The 14,164-nt window shown below is 39.6% G+C and overlaps 1 protein-coding gene across 3 annotated transcripts in view; it reads right to left on the reverse strand.

Moving 5' to 3' along the window:
* The window catches only part of BIVM (basic, immunoglobulin-like variable motif containing), a 146,087-nt gene that overhangs the window by 110,685 nt on the left and 21,238 nt on the right, over positions 1 to 14,164 (reverse strand). The gene's annotated exons all lie outside the window — the stretch shown is intronic.

A 14,164-nucleotide genomic window follows, 5' to 3' on the forward strand; every position in this document is an offset into this window, starting at 1 on the left:
CTTTGCCCTCGGGGCTGATGACCCCTGCTCAGGCTCTTGCAGGAGGTCCAGGAAACCCGAGTCGACCCAGGGGCCTGCGGGAGAACAAACAGATGTGTGGGATTGGGGTGGGGGTGGGGCCGCAGGATTTTTAGCAACAAGTGAATATTTTTAAAATGTATTTTGTACTAGCTTATTCCTAGTATGTGAATAAAGTATTGGTCTCATTCAGAAGATAAATTTTGGGGGGCTCAGAAATATTCCATAATGTTAATCATTTTGTTATTAAATGACAAGATAGATGATAGTTTTTCATGCCACCATTACGTTCATGCTAGGAATAACAGTGCTTCCTTTATTATAAATGCTACTTGAGCTTTTTAAAACACATATTTACTATGCTTGGAATATTTGGGCATGCTTAATAAAACAAACAATTACAAAATATCCCATTGTTTTAACTAAGCAAAGTACATAATTTTATACAATTTACACACAACTTTAATGTTAACAATAGAAATAATAAAATTATTTCACTTTTTGATATTTAACAATAAAAAGACTTTAACTCCCAAGACATGCGCTACAACCAATTTAATAGATTCTGTCATCAGAATGATGGTCTTGGCAACTTATACGAGTTCTGTCCATGGGGTTTGACAATCAGATTGAATATGTTAATACTTTTTATTATAGAGAATATTGAGCATACACACACAAAAAGAATAGTAGGATGGACCTCTGTGTACCCCTCACCCAGCCCTCGAACTTCAACCTATAACTAAACCTGCCTTATCTACTTCTCATCCACTTCTCCATTAGTATTTTGACACAAATCAGATATATAATTTTATCTATAAATATTTTCTATATCTCAACAAGATAACTATTTTTTTAACAAAACCATCTCACATCTTAAATAGTAACAGTGATTTATTAATATCAAATATTCAATCAGATGATTTCCAATTATTTCATAAAGTCACTTTCTAAGTTTGTTCGAATTGGGATATAAAGAAAGTTACACTTTGCGCTTGGTCTTGTAAGTCTTTTTTAATCCATAGGCTTCTCATTCCATGGGGGTTTTTTCCTTACAATTTTTCAAATTAAACAAACCAGGTTTTTTGTTCTATAGAGTTTCCCATGATCTGTGTTTTGCTAATATTGCCCCCATTGGCAGATTGAAATGATGAACTATGGATCCCTAATTGTTCCTTAAAAAGATCTTCAGATAGATTACATAACGTGCAGCATTTCAAATAAAATGTATTTGTTTCAGAAGATCAGCTGTCACTTGTGGCAAATTAGAAGCTGCTAGAGCTATAGAGCTCCCAAATAGTTAAATGTTACATAGTTAGAGCTCTTCCGGCTGAAATAGCAAAATTTCCTACCATAAATGATAGGGAGGGATTGAGTGACTAGTTCTTGCATCGTGAAGACATTTTGCATCATGAGACATCAAATGTCTGTTTCTTAATAGAGAAATATTATAAGATTCTGAATGTGAAAGTAGATATGAAAGGGCATATTTAGAGTAAGAAAAGAAATCAGTAGGAAGTTCAAAATTTGTAAAGCTGATCAAACCCAAACCATCATAATCCAGAAAAATGACATTTTTTTAACTGCTTAATATACTATTTTCCAACATTTTTTTTTGGCTGCACACTCTTTGATCACCTCTTTGAAAAACAATTTTATAATTTTTCATATAGAGATCAAAGGTAAACCAATCTTCTAGTGGTTGATCAAAATTTATTATTTATTACTGACAATGTAGAAAATGCAGGCACTTTTGTTGACTCAGTGGCCATTTTTCATACCATTTCATCTGGAACCACCAGACTTCATTAGAACACGATACATCAAATCTGTAAGATGCAAGCTGACAAGCTAAGGTGTAAGGTGTGTTACATTACACACAGATGTCCTTGCTGTTCGTGGTACTGGAAGTGGTTCGTACAACAACAGCAAACGGTGGTGAACTCTGTATCATGCAATCCCCATGAAAAAAGAAAGTATGCTAAATGTATTCTGTGTTCTCTGCTCTTTTGAGTATATTCTTGTCAGAAAAGAATATCCTTTTTGACTAGGTGTTATAGAGAATGATTCATCAGCTTATATTTTTACATACCTGATGGAAGATTTTCTATAGACCAGTTTCCTATACCTCCCCTCCATGTCCCATTTTTCCTCTATAATGGACATTCCTCCTGCACGGGGCACTGTAGGAGGCTTTCACATGACCTTACCCCTGACTTCATGTCTCAACCTGGGATGTGTCCTCCACAGTGGGCAGAAGGATTCCCGGCACCCATTTCTACACTGGGATGGCTAGCATAACTATAGACAAAAGTGAATGTCAATCACAACATTTAGCTCCCCGAACCCAACCTAAATGCACCCTAACTCCACTTGCCCGGAGATGGATCCCAAAAATGTTTACAGCCTCTCTGATCTCACCAAACGTGAAGTCATATATGATAGATGGTAAGGCAAAGTAGAAAGAGATAATATTTTTAACTAATTACAATTAAAATACCTCAAATATTTATAAATCTTTGGGGGCCCTACAGCTTAAGCTTCTTCAGTTTTTATGGTACATCTGCTTATGCAAATTAGATAACAGGAATTCATTAATTAATATCCATATTCTAACATCAAACATTTATTCAGTGTCCGCCATGGGCCAGGCCTTGTCCTGGGTGCCGAACTTAACAAAAATGAAGAAAGCACAGTCTTGACCTGGGAAGCTCACAGTTACGGATCAAGAAGAGATGATATTTGCAGAGCCCTGTAACAGGCTCACACATGCACACATACATAAACACAGTTTAGTGGCAGCTCATTTCCCCAACACACAAGTATTTGTTCCTGCATCTTTGCTGGAGAAAACAGAAGGAGTTCTGAGGCCACAGTTACTTGGCCTAAGCCATCTATCAAGAACTACCCATTTGCAGTGGATGTTGGCAAAACGATTAACATCCAAGGCAAGTCTTCTGGTGACCCACGTGGCCTGGTTTCTTTTAGATACACAAGACTCTGGGGGAGCTGAGAGTCCTGTGTTACCTTTTGGCTTTAAATACCTGAGTTATAACAGATGCTGATGGTGCAGCCAAGTGCCATTAAAACCGGGAAGAGAGATTTCCAAAGTTTCAAGGTAATGAGGGAGGGAGGATTTTTCATAAGCTATCCCGTGCAAGACTTAGATTTAGGTGTGAGAATTTCCTAGTCCTACTGCACACAACTACATCCCTCAAGGGCCTTGACCCATTACTTGGAAGAAATAGAGGAAGCAACAGGAATTCATCCTCAAATCAGAGGTTCCCAAACTTTCTCAGTGCCATTAGTGTCTCCGATTACACCCCTAGACCAAAATAAATAGCTAATAATTCTTCATATTAAGTAGCTTAGGTCTAAACAACCTCATTATTACTCGTATCTTAACAACTTAGAAGTTGTTTGAAAAAACAATATAAATCAAAAATTTTTTGATTTTATTCTTAGATAACCACAATTACTTGCTGTTGGGCACTGCACAACTTTTCAAACTTTAGAATCAGATTGGACACTCCAACTGATTTTTGTGCAGTGTTTTATTTCAGCAAAAGCTAGAAAACTCAGCTTCACAAATAAACTGAGGAATGGACAGGAATGTAGAACCATCTAGTAACGAAAGTGTGAACTACATTGAGCTAGTAGTTCACACAGTGTCCAACAGATGTCGCTGCGTTTCCCTCACAATTTAAAAAATACTCCATGTGGCCACAGGGCACATGTTTGGTACTGCCAATTTAAGTTTGTTGCAATGCTCTATTTTTGTAGTTTGTTCAAGAGCAGGTCTTCAAGCAGATCACCCTACACACACATAGTCACTCTAATTTGTGTCCTCTTACTTTTGCAACAACAAAAATGGTGGGCCTTAGTACATTTCCATAATCCATTCACTCCCAGTTCTCCTAGCTGACTATTTTATACCTTCACTTCTCTCCTCACACCTCTAATTCCTACCCCATCCTCACAAGCAGATGACCTTGCTTTGTAGTTCACTAAGAAGGGAGGATAATTTTCAGACTCTCTTCCCATCTGCACCTACCATGATGAACGATCCCTGCTGCTATCTCAAGCCAATGCCTCTGCACATTAGAACCCATTCCTTCCCATTTACTCAAGGGATCATTTTAACATTCTCCCCTCTCTGTACTATATCCTTGTTTTTTCTCTTTCTACTGGATCATTCCCAACAGCATATATGCTATTATTTCTTCATCTAAAAACAAAACAACAACAACAACAAAACGGGTCACCTGGGGGTTCAGTCAGTTGAGCATCCAACTCTTGGTTTCAGCTCAGGTCATGATCTCGAAGTGGTGGGATCGAGCCCCATGTTAGGCTCCACACTCAGGGCGGAGTCTGCTTCAGATTCTCTCTCCCTCTCCCTCCTGCTCTCTCTTCTTTCTCAAATAAATAAATAATCTTTAAACAAATGAATAAATAAAATAAATAAAAACAAAAAAACCCAAGAGATCAAAGCTCCCAAATCATCTCTTAACCTTTCTTCTGCTGCCAGCTACTTCCCCATTTAGTTTCTCCTCTTAGCAAGAAAAGTCCTCAAAAGAATTCTTCACTCACTATTCCATTCCTCTATTCCACTGTCTTATAAATCCACACCAATCATGTTTTCCTCACCACTCCACTTAAATTTTTCTTATGAAAGCCATGAGCAACCTCTGCATTGTGAAATTTAATGCTTTAAATCCAAATTACAAAACCTCTTCCATTAGCAATATCTGACCCAGGACCCAGGTGAGCTCTCCCTTTCTCTTGAAACAGTTTTCTTCAATTGGTTTCCATGATACCACAGACTTTTGGTTTTCCTCCTGCCTCACTAGCTCCCTCTTCTCATTTGCATCTGCTCATTCGTCTTCTTTTCCCTCATCTCTTAAGGTACTTGGTTTCCTTCCCACTCCCTCAGTGATCTCATTCAGTCCATGGCTTGAAAGATCTATATGTTTGATTACGCCAAATTTATATCACCTACTCAAACTCTCCCCTAAACCCTAGACTTAGTTATCTAATTGCCCTTTCAATTTCTCCACTTGTTTGAGGAATAGATGTTTCAAACTCATATAACTAACACTGAAGTCCTGATCTTCATGTACAAACTTGATCTGTCCATAGCCTTCATCTCAGCTGATGTCGACTCTAATCTTCTAGTTGTTCAGATCAAAAACCTAGGGTTTGTGTCTTCTGGTTCCAGAGAAGATGGAATAACACATGCTGCCCTACTTCTTCCTTTAACTATAGCTAAAAACTCTGGACAAAATACACAAAACAAATACCAGAAGACTCTGAAAGGTGGAAAAATTAAGGCAAATTAGCCAGGGACTTCAGGACTCAAAAAAGGGTATGGAGGTGAGTTCTCAGTCTTATTTTTCCACCAACATATCCTGCTCTGGGGACTAGAGAATGCCAGAACCCAGAAACACAAGGAGCAGACAAAATAAAGACCTCAAGAAACAACTTCTCCCTGTAACCTAAGGACCAGGAAAGGGGAAGCTGAGCGAGACAGAACCCTTTTGACCACACCTGTCCTACTCCTCACAAATATCACAAACTATACCCTTTCCTCTCTCTGCTAAGTATTCTAGCCAGCACTGGTACTGTGGGCCGAGCCCTAATTCCCTCCCTGTCCTCTAGTAATGAGGTGACACATCTTCCCCTTCCTACCAGCCTGTGGGTAAGGTTTCCATGGAGACTGTGGGTGGCACCCAGACTTCACTTCCACCATGCAGGAATGAGGTGGCATCAAGTGGGGAAATGATTACTTAGAGAAAAGAATTCCTTACATATGCATATGAAGTACTGGGAGACTCTCAAGCAACCTATTCATGAAATGTGCCAGAATCAAACAGCAAAAGGTTTTAGAAGTGAATTTCCGTGTGAAATGCTAACTGAGATTCAGACTTAGTCCTCTAAGTAGCACACAAATGGGGCAGACTAAAATAACAATGCAAAACCTTTGAAAATTCAGTTGACATTTCAACAAAAATGGAAGAAAGAAAAACAAAGCAAAAATGGGCCAGGATGTATGTTCTAAAGCCAAATAGGGTAGCTACCTGCCAAATTAGAAGAGTTAAAGAACTAGAGTCTCACGATACCCGAAAAGTCCAGAACACAATCAAATATTAGTTACAATACCAAGATCCAGGAACATCTGACCTCAGTGAGAAAAGACAAAATCTGTCAAAGATTTTAAAGCAATCATCACAGAAATGCTCCAATAAGCAATTAGAAACAAATTAAAAAAAATGAAGTGTCAGAAAATAAATAGAAGATATAATCAATTGAAATTTTTTAAACTGAAAAATAAAATTAACAAGCTCATTGAATGGGCTCAGTAGCAGAATGGAAATGACAAAGGAAACAGCCTGTGAACATGAAAGTAGATCAGGAATCTGAAGAATTCCTAAAGAAATTCATGCCAAGATATATCATCATAACATTTTTGAAAACAAAAGACAAAGAGAAACATTGAAAGTATTCAGAGAAACGAAACTTTTTCTATAGGGGAAAAACAATTAGAGTAACAGTGTATTTCTCATCAGAAATACCAAGAAGCCTGAAGAGAATGGCACCACATTTCCTAAGTGCTGGGGAAAAAAAAGAGCTTTTAATAGAGAATTCTATATTCAACAATATCTTTTTTTAAAAAAAGATTTTACTTACTTATTTGAGAGAAGGGAGGGGCAGAAGGAGAAGCAGACTCCCCGCTGAGCAAGGAATCTGATGCAGGGCTTGATCACAGGACCCCAGGATCATGACCTGAGCTGAAGGCAGATGCTTAACTGACTGAACAATCCAGGCACCCCAACACGGGACTTGATCTCATGACCTGAGCCAAAATCAAGAGTCAGATACTTAACCAACTGAGTCACCCAGGTGACCCCTAAATGGTAAGGTTTCTATATTCTGCTATTAACTACTATTTAAATATGTTTGTGAAGTTCTAGGGAGACTCTCAAATGACTAAAGCATGAAACCAACCAGAATCAACCCAAAAAGTTTTAGAAGTGAACTTCAATGTTGCAAACACCCAGAATCAGATCCTGAAGTGTGCGTGTGCTATATATATATGTATTTTTATTAAATATATTTTATTTTATTAATTTATATATAATATATTATAATTAACAATATATTTATTAATATAAAATATGTTAAGTATATTTTATTAAATATAAATTAAAATATATATTTTAAAATTATATATACCATAATGTATTTTAAGTTATATATATGAATACACACATATATATGATATGTTCAGAATAATCTTCAGAGAAATCAAAATTGATTACCAAATATCTTTCAAGTAATTCCCCAGAGGAATGCAGGAAAAGGGAAACAAACAAAACACAGAGGAAACAAACATTTACAAAATACAATAAAATGGTAGACTTAAGTCCTAACATATTATTTCAGCCATAAAAAAGAATGAAATCTTACTGTTTGTGACAACATGAATGGACCTTGAGGGCATTATGCTAAGTGAAATAAGTCGACAGAACAAGATAAATACTGGATGGTCTCACTTATATGTGGAATCTAAAAACAAACAAACAAAAGCCAAAAAAAGGAGCTCACAGATACAGAGAACAGGTTGGTGGTTGTCTGAGGCATGGGGTGGGGGTCGCTGATATGGGTGGAGGGGGTCAAAAGAAATCTGAAAGGGGGAGGAAGATGCCGGGAGAGCAACTGTGTTTCTTGCAGCATCCAGTGATAGCTCTATGCAATTTAACATTCCATTTCTTCTAAAATTCCCTACCACCAAAGCTAGATTCCTATATTTTTCCCAATTTCATTTTAAGACACATACAAACTTCGTATTTAAGATGTTTGCTGGTTTTCTTAAAATACTGTCAAATATCTATTCCCAATCCCTTCTGCACAACATATAAACAATTCCGTGGCTTTTCCAGCAACTCAGATATGCTCCTTAAATATCCAGAAAAGCAGAATACCACATCTCGGCCAACTCATTAGTAGATTTAGAACATGCATATCATCATAGGATTACTAGGATTATTACAAAATAAGCCATATCACTTCTCCTTGCTGACAAAAATAGACTGGAACTCTGGAAAGGAAAGCTTGCCCTTCTTCCAAGAATCTTAACTGATTGTGAGCTACCGCATGCTACATTTACCAGGCCTCAGGATTACTCTGTTTTCATTCTAAGTCAGTGTGTCATCAATTCTTCAAAACTCAGCTGTTGCGGGCATATCATTTTCTAAAGGGAGTAAATAAGTTGCAACATACATTCTAAACACTAAATAATACCGTCCTGATGTACAAAGCAAAGCCATGGGACCATCCACCATACCATGAGTGGCCATTTCATTAGGGAAATGCTGGCCCCACACATGAGCCAGGGAGAGCTCATCAGCTGACACGTATTAAGCACAAGGCACGCCAGAAACACATTATAGCATTTACTCTTCACACAGACCTAGTATTACTACCCTTTCCATTTTACAGATGTGGAAATTGAGGCTCAAAGTTTCAATAACTTGCCCAAAGCCACTGGTTAAGGGACAGCCCTTGACCTGTACCCTCAGTCTAATTTCAAAGGCTCATTAAAGAAAAATACGATTCACATTACCTTTAAAGATCAGGTATGAGATTACAAAGGTGGCTACTTCAAGCTAGTTCGCCTCTGCTTAGAAAAGTTTGGGGAGCTCTGGTCTCCTCTCTGTCACTCCCTGAACCCGGCCCTCCGACCTCCACACTCTTGTTTGTCCAAACCTGCTGCTCCTTCCAGGCCAGTGGAAGCTAATGGCTGTGTGGGGAAGCATGGAGCTGACCGCCAGGAGCCTTGGGTCGGCCCAGTTCTGCTACCATATGCTGAACCTCCCTGGGCTCTCCTTTATAAAATAAACACACTGTACTCGATTTGTGATCTCCCCTATCTATATCCAAGAGCCTCAAAAAAGATACTTGACTTTTTAGTTAGCCTAATCTCAGCTGTCTCCTTTCAGCTTAATCATGATTTGCAGTGAATTCTCACAAAGCGTTTCTCGACAGCTCACACCAGCCCAAGTGATTTCTTTCTTCTCTGAATTCATGGCTCATCATCTGCCATGTAGAATGCTGTCCTGACATTATTCTTGCCCCAGGACCCAGGAGGAATACAAAAGGAGACCCACATACCATTTGTCTAAATATGTAAAACTTATAAATCAAACTAACAAGCTGTTATAAAAAATGTTCTATCCTTCTGCTGTGACAAATAAATCTTCATAATACCCTGGAAGCCCAGGCTCAAATTCAGAATTCTCAGACTTCTTGGAGATCTGCTCTGGAAAGTGACAGTGCAGAGAGGGCTACTCTTGATCCAGGATGCTGGCTCACAACCCACCCCCCTTCCTTCCCAACCTGGCTCCGTTCCCACAAGGAAGGGGAACATCATGCTTATGGGTGTGGACACACTAGCACACACAGGCAAGCTTCATCAGCCTTACCCAAACACACACACACACACACACACACACACACACACACACAGAAGTCCCTTGCCCACCACTGGGTTCTGCCTTGTGTGTTCTTCCCATGGAGAACAGACTTGGGAAGAAGCACATTCACTCAGGTCTGTTTGGACAAGGTATAGTGTAGTCCCAGGAACCTAGAGCACAGTCCAGAAGAAAGTGGGTGGTCATGACCCTTTCTCCCCACCTCCCATCACACACCCTGGATACTCCTTGCCTGGAAGGTGAGCTCTGCATGGAAGAAAGTTGGGTGCTCTAAGACCTGGGTGCAGAGCAGGGGACCCTCTTGTGGGTATCTCTGGGTGGTACTAACTTTGTGACATTCTTTTTATCCTTTCTTACTTTTATCTCTATTTCTTCTTGTGAGATAAAATCTTCAGATAGCTTTGCTTCCTGTGGGTCCCAGACCTTTCCTAACCATCATTTAGGTAAGATAATTGGATATTTTACTTCCAGCCTACTGACAGGGTTTTCTTTGCACAATGCCTTTTCTATTACAAGATTCCCTATTTAGCATTTATACAGAATTCTAGAAACCTAAACAATCTATCATCAACCATTTGGAGTTAACCATGTATCCCTAGAGTCATAGCTCAAAAGTATTCTCCACTTCATATTTTTCCATCTTGAAGTCGATTTTCTAATTCATTATCATTTATTGTACCTAGCTTTCTGTAGTCTGTTTGCCACATGGAGTGTGAGTGACACAGCCCGGAAACCACACGTGTCCCCATCTGTGTTTCTGTTGCCACCTGGTTAGGTGCTACTTTGGCTGGATATGGAATCTTGGGTTGCAACCATTTTTAGCTGCAGTTCATAAATACTATCTGTTTCCTAGCCTCAAGTGATGACAGAGGAGACATTCAATAGTATTCTCAATCTTTTTTTTCAGTAAGTTTATTTTTTAGTGTGGAAGCTCTTCAGTTTTGCCTTTATCCTTGGAGTTCAGAGCTTTTCTGGGACTTGCCCGCATCTAGGTCTGCAGGCTTCCGTGGAGTAGGATAGTCCTCTCAATTCACAATTGGGGTCTCTCTCTTGTTTAAGGGTCTCAATGTATATTCTGTTATTGCGCCTCTCTTTGCTCTTTGTCTCCTCTGGAAAACCTAATATTTGCACAGAAGGTCTTTTAGATGTGTCTCCCATGGTTCTCATCCTTCCCTTCATGCTTTAGACCTGTTTTTGAGACTATCTTCCACTTGATCTCCTGGGCTACAAATGTGTGTCTTAGCAATGAATAACCTCTGATTCAATGCATCCACTTTTATGCATTTTTTTAAAGGAATGGTTATTTTTATTGATGGATTTTACAACATTTTTTTTTTTTTTAAGATTTTATTTATTTGACAGAGAGAGACACAGCGAGAGAGGGAACACAAGCAGGGGGAGCGGGAGAAGGAGAAGCAGGCTTCCCGCGGAGCAGGGAGCCCGATGTGGGGCTCGATCCCAGGACCCTGGGATCATGACCTGAGCTGAAGGCAGACGCTTAACGACTGAGCCACCCAGGCGCCCCGGATTTTACAACATTTTAATTGAAGGATAATACATAAACATGCACAGATCGTAAGTGTCCAACTCAGACATTTTTGCAAGAATACACCAATCTAACCATCACCCAAATCAAGATACAGAAAGTTGCCCGCATCTCATGTACCTCTTTCATGACCCCTTCCAGAAATTACCACTCCCACACAGAATCACTATGCTGACTTTCATCACTATAGATTTGTTTTGACTTATTTTGAACTTTATACAAATGGAGTCATAGGATATGTTCTTTTTAAAAAAGTACATCTTTTTACCCAGCGTAGGGCTTGAACTCATGACCCCAAGATCAAAAGTTGCATGCTCTACTGACTGAGCCAGCCAGGTGCCCCATAGAATATATGCTTTCTGTGGGTGGCTTCTCTTTTTCAACATTTTATTGGGCCATTCATCCATTTAGAACCAGATGGTTTATTCTCCTTGTATAATATTCCATTGTATGAATGCACCATAATTTATTTATCCATTCTAATACTGATGGACAAACAGGTTGTTTACACTTGTTGGCTATTCCACCCCTATGAAACATGCTGTTACAAGCATTTGTATAGGGGTACATGCGTTTGTGCAAGCCTGTAGGCATACACACTCCATACTCTTATGTGTGGAGTTGCTGGTGCAAAGGGCACACGTATGCTCAGCTTCATTAGATACTGCTAAGCAATTGTTCAAAGTAGTTGTACCAGTTCACACTCCCACAGCAGCTTATGAGAATTCCTGTTGCTTCACATCATTGATAGTACTTGTATATAATAATTTTTGTCCCATTTTACCCATTCTGATGGTTACTAGTGATATGTTATTGGGACTTTAATTTGCACAATTGATTCTTATTTAATAAACTGCTATCCAGTAAACTTACTAAATTCAGTTATTAATTCTAGTACTCTGCCTATAAATCCTTGGGTTTTTTTCCACATACACCATCATATCTGAAAATAATGGTAGTTTTATTTCTTCTTTTCACTGCTATATGCTTTTTAAATTTTTTCTTGCTAGAACTCCTTGTTCAGGGATGAGAGAAGTGGTGACAGCTGGTCTCATGGTCTCATTCTCAGTCGCAGAAGGAAAGCCTTCCGTACGTCAGCGGGAAGTATGATGGGTGCTAGGGGCTTTTTGCAGATGCTATTCCTAGTTTCCAACAGTTTGTTTAACCATGAATAGGTGTTAAATGTTATCAAATGTGCTTTTCGATCCATGAGATGATCATACAACTCTCCTCCTCCCCACCCCCTTTCTGGTGACGTAATTTTGTGTATTAAACCACCCTGATGTTCTGGAATAAAACCTGTTTAGACATAACATATGCCCTTGTCGTGCATAACTTGATACACTGTTATTTTGTCTCCTTCAATTGCCCACTGAATTTTTAAATTTCAAAATAGTATTTTGTTTTGTTTTGTTTTTTAGTTCCAGAGTGAATTCGTATGCCAAAGTCGAGTCTCTTTGAATGTTCTTTTTTATGCACTTATGCTGGAGTTACCATCTGGGGCCATTTTGAAATAGCTCTCTGTTACTAGGCCCTGCAGGTTCAGTGCGTTCTGCTGGTTCTTCCGCCCTCTGCTGCATCCACAGTGTTTCCTTGTGCTCCTTCGTGGCTCTAGTCATCCCAAGGGGCTCAGACCCAGCTCCCAATGTGCCCTAAGCAACAGGTCTATAAGTTGCAGGAGTCCCTGGTGGCAAGTTGGCTATTCCCTGTGGACATGGAGGAGTCTATTTTCTCCTAGTCTTCTCAGCTGCAAGGCCAATGCTCTCCCAGCCTTGCAACGTGGGAGGGTTCAGCCCAACTCTGCTCTTTCTCTGCAGGTCCTCAGCGGCAGAGGCACGAGGAGGTAATCCTAAGAAAAGCCATGCGTCTTTCCCTTCTTGGGTCTGTGGATCTGCACAAGCCAAGCTCCTTCCATGAGCCCCTTTATCTAGACCATCTTGAACTCTCCCCTGCTGGTCCTCGGGCTGTCTTGTAGACGGTGGTGGGGGAAAGCTAGCAAGGTCCCTCCCCATGTGCACCCTGGCAGATCCCAAGGCCCCTTCAGCATATCAAGGCAAACCATGGAAGTCTGGACAACCAGCAGCTATTTTGCTCAAAAGAAGTCTTGGGAGAGGAGGGAATCAGGGTTGCATTTAGGTCACTGTCTTCCCAGAAAGCAATTTTTCTAATGCACCTACTGAATCTTTTTTTTTTTTTTTTAAGATTTTATTTATTTACTTGAAAGAAGAGAGAGAGCATGAGCAGAGGGGAGGGAGAAGCAGTCTCCCTGTGGAGCGGTGTGCCCGACGTGGGGCTCGATCCCAAGATGCCGAGCTCATGACCTGAGCCAAAGGCAGACGCTTAACCGACTGAGCCACCCAGGTGCCCCACACCTACTGAATCTTGAAGGATTCAGATGAATCACCCTCCCAGATGCCTTTCCCTATTTATATCCTATAAATAACACATGGCAGTGTTTTCTTTCACATGATCACATCACATCATTTCTTCGCAATGATCACATACCGTCAAATCTTAATTTTTTCCCATCTAATGAATGTTAAATGGTATCTCATTGTATCTCTCCTTAAATAGCTGTATTGAAGTACAATTGAAGACAATAAACCACATAATCTTAAGGTGTATAGTTTTCTAAGTTTGACTTACTTATGCACAAACATGGTAATGAACATATGCACCACTCCTAAAGTTCCCTTGTGCTGCTGTCTGACCCCCCACCGTGCCCTCCTCGGCCACCCGGCCCCCGTTCTGCAGGGAACCACTGATCTGCTCTCTGATACTATAGACTGGTCTGGTTTTTGTAGAGTTTTATATAAATAAATGGCACAATTATTTTGAAATTCATTCATGATGTTGCACATATCAGTCACTCACTCCTGCTTATTGCTAAGCCGTACTCCATTGTATGGATATACCATAATTTGTTTATCCATCTACCTATTTCTAGATACTAAGTTATGTTCGGTTTTTGGCAATATGTACAAAATTGCTATGAGCATTCATGTACAAATCTTTGTATGAACATATTCTTTCATTTCACTTATATAAATATCTAAGTGAATGGCTGGGACTTATGACAGGCCTATGTTTAACTTTTTAAGAAACTACC

The sequence above is a fragment of the Halichoerus grypus genome, chromosome 4 (assembly GCF_964656455.1).
Source record: "Halichoerus grypus chromosome 4, mHalGry1.hap1.1, whole genome shotgun sequence".
Classification (NCBI taxonomy): Eukaryota; Metazoa; Chordata; class Mammalia; order Carnivora; family Phocidae; genus Halichoerus; species Halichoerus grypus.